Raw genomic sequence first — 3,140 nt, 5'->3', positions numbered from 1 at the left:
GGTACTGGGAATTGAACCCGGTCCTCTGCAAGAGCAGTCAGTGCTCTTAACCCCTGAGCCATCTCTCCAGCCCCAGTTTTTTTTTTTTTTTTTTTTTTTCTGAGAGGATCTCTAGCCCAGGCTGGCCTGGAACTCAGTATATTGCTGAGGATGATCTTGAATTTCTGGTCCTCCTGTTTCTGCCTCCTGAGTGCTAGAATCCAAGCATTTACCACTGTGCCTGGTTTATGTGGTGTTGGGGAGTGAATCCAAAGTTTAGTGCATGCTCAGCAAGCATTCTACAACTCTATCCCTAGCCCCTCTCACTAAATTTTTGGAGAGATTATAATTATTTTTCATCATAAATATTCATATTAAAACAGTGGGTTTATCATATTTTAAACAAATGAATAAAAATATATTAGAGTTTTTCTCTTATCAGAATTAAATATTTCCTCCGCTCCTGCTCTCACTCTTTTGGTAACCCAGGCTGGCCTTGAACTTGTGATCCTCCTGCCTGGCTCTCATTCTGATACGGTATACATCAGACACAAGCTCTTTGGATCTTCAGATGTTTAAGGACTGGAAAGGGATCCTGAGATCAGGCAGGTGAGAGCACTGCAGGCTTAGGACTATTAGCATAGAAATGACTCTAAATAAGCAGCAAACCAGGGCCATCTCCATATGTTTGTAAAAATTGTGTGTGTGTGTGTGTGTGTGTGTGTGTGTGTGTGTGTAGAGAGAGAGAGAGAGAGAGAGAGAGAGAGAGAGAGAGGAGAGAGAGAGAGAGAGATTACAATGTGGGTGAAAACTGTAATGTGTTGTCTTGCCCCTCTGCCCTCTTTCTTCCCCTGCCCTGCACTCAGGAGGGCTGTAGGTTTAACAAGGAACTTAGTGTTTTCTACAGGGTCCCATGTGCACAGTCTCCTGGTAGAAGCACAGCCTAGGCCTTTTCTGACAGCCTGAGCTGCACAAGAGCAGAGGAGAGTTGGGGAGAATGGCAGATGCTGCACACACAAGTGGGAGAGAGAAAAGCGGCCGCTGTGAAGGGACGTGGTAGGGAGCAGTGCTCGTGGGCTTGGGAGCCTGTTGGGGTACATCATCACTTCCTTGCTTTGGTTAGGCGCAGATAAAACCGAGGCCTGGCTGTATCTTTGTGACTTTGCCTTGTGAAAGAAGGTGCTCCCTGCAGAGCATCCCAGCGGAGGAGCTGCACGCATACTAAGCTTTCTCTTGCTGTTGCTTCCACAGATCCTTTGTCTATGGGTCCTCAGAAAGCTCTGGAAACCATTGGTGCGAACTTACAGAAGCAGTATGAGAACTGGCAGCCAAGGGTAAGCTCGAGTACTTCCCCTTTTCAGTACTTCACCCGCTAGCCTGTGGTGCATGCCCACTCTTTCCATCCACAGCTCACAGGGTGTTGGGAGCCATGCTTCTGGGAGGCTATTGATTGCTGTAATTTCCCCCAGAAAACTTTTAGGAAAGAAAAAGTGTCCTTCATGTTACTCTTAAATCATGGTTTTTATTTTGCACAGAAAATGAGTTTTCAGTAATGAGTCTACAGTATCAGCTAGGGAGAGCCGTCTGTCCATCTTTCCTTCTTCTACAGTATCAGCTAGGGAGAGCCGTCCATCCGTCTTTCCTTCCTTCAGTTTTCAGACAGGGGAGAAAAAAGTACCTAGTGTTCAAAGGGTGGTACCTCTTATGCACTTGGCCTCTGATTTAGGAGGTAAGAATCCTTTCAGGGAGCCAGCTACCAATAAATGTGTTTTGTTGCTTATCTCTTACAGTTTGTACTTTTACTGAAAAGTGCCTAGAATTTAACTCTGTCACATTGCCCATAAGATCTTAGCTATCTGTCAACAGCTGGGAGACCTCTTTCCTTCGTCCTTTCTCATAACTGTTTTGAAGATTTAATAAATTGAATAGGAAATTAGAAACTTGGGGTGTTGATGGAAGTGCATTTATAGTCAGCTTGTGTGAGGCGTGGCACTTGGAACCCTCTACAGGTGTATTAGTCAGCAGGTGAGGTGGGTTGGGGAAGCCTTAGCTGGGTACTTACAGTGTGGTTTTGACTCCTGTCTTTTGACTGTAAGTGTAATGAGAAGGAAAAAAAAAGTTTTAGAAGTGAGTTCCTTAACCTTTGCCTGCTCAAGAGGCTGATTTGTAAATTGTTTATCCACAGATCTCGATTCAGGGGCCTCTTGTACATTCTTTACATTCTTCAAGATTGTCAGAAATAAACTTGTTCTACCTTTAGCAATGCCTGTAGGTAATTTCCGCAGTGGCCCCTGGCAGATGACTAATTGCTGGGAAGGTCCCCGGGGCTCTGCTTTGCAGTTGGGCCTTTGTTCTTTAGAAGGCAGGTTCTCAGGGCTTGTTTTGATATGCACCTAAAGGATTGCTTTTTGTCTCTCAAATCTGTTTTTCTTTGATGGTTCATATAAAAATTCTGGAGACTGTAGTATATTTGGCAGTTGGGTGCGTATTGGAGAGAGAGTTTGATGTTATTTTCCTTTAAAAGTAGTTGAGATGCCAGAGTCCCGTGAAAGAATAGCTCCTTTGACGACTTTGAAGGTGTCCTGTGTGTCAGAAGGTGGGCAGGCATTGAAGGGAGCGTGGAGCAGTGTGATTGTGCTGCCTTCCGCACTGTGTGCTGGAACAGTGCCCTTCCGACTGGGCTGCCCCTGCCTTTCCTGGGTTGGCTTCATGCTCTGCTTGTTTGGTTTAGGTGGAACAGCATGACCACAATACTCAGACCTTCTAGTTGTGAGCACAGAGAGCTATCAGATCAGTTCAGGTTTTCCCACGGCTGTTCTTAGAGTGAGCTCTGCTGTTCTAATGATTATTTTCTTCTTTCAGGTTACGTATGTTTACAATTTCAGGATATTCGTGTTTCATTTTTGTGTGTTTTACTGCCATCTTTATTGTTGTGGCTTGGCAGGTGTCATACTGGCTAAGAGTGAATGAAATCTTCTAAAGTAGGATCTGTTGCTTTTAAGAATTTCTGTCTGAGAGCAAATCTGTTCCATGGATTGTGACATAAGGCAGGCCATACTTACATGCAGGTGAGTAAGCCTGGATACAAGGACAGCAGTATGAAGCAAATGCAGGATGAGATGGGGGAGGGAGGCTGGCATAGTGGGCACAGTCCTCAGGGA

At 45.0% G+C, this 3,140-nt stretch overlaps 1 non-coding gene across 1 annotated transcript in view; it reads left to right on the top strand.

Moving 5' to 3' along the window:
- The window catches only part of LOC103729855, a 19,216-nt gene extending 17,910 nt beyond the window's left edge, over positions 1-1,306 (top strand). Inside the window, exon 3 of the transcript XR_003848699.1 lies at positions 1,231-1,306. This is a non-coding gene — a transcript (uncharacterized LOC103729855). The remainder of the gene's footprint in view (positions 1-1,230) is intronic.
- Positions 1,307-3,140: the final 1,834 nt, after the last annotated feature.

Source organism: Nannospalax galili, unplaced genomic scaffold, assembly GCF_000622305.1.
Source record: "Nannospalax galili isolate Female #2095 unplaced genomic scaffold, S.galili_v1.0 scaffold2673, whole genome shotgun sequence".
Taxonomy (NCBI): Eukaryota; Metazoa; Chordata; class Mammalia; order Rodentia; family Spalacidae; genus Nannospalax; species Nannospalax galili.
The sequence above is the reverse complement of the archived record's forward strand: the minus strand, read 5'-3'. Positions and strand labels throughout refer to the sequence as shown.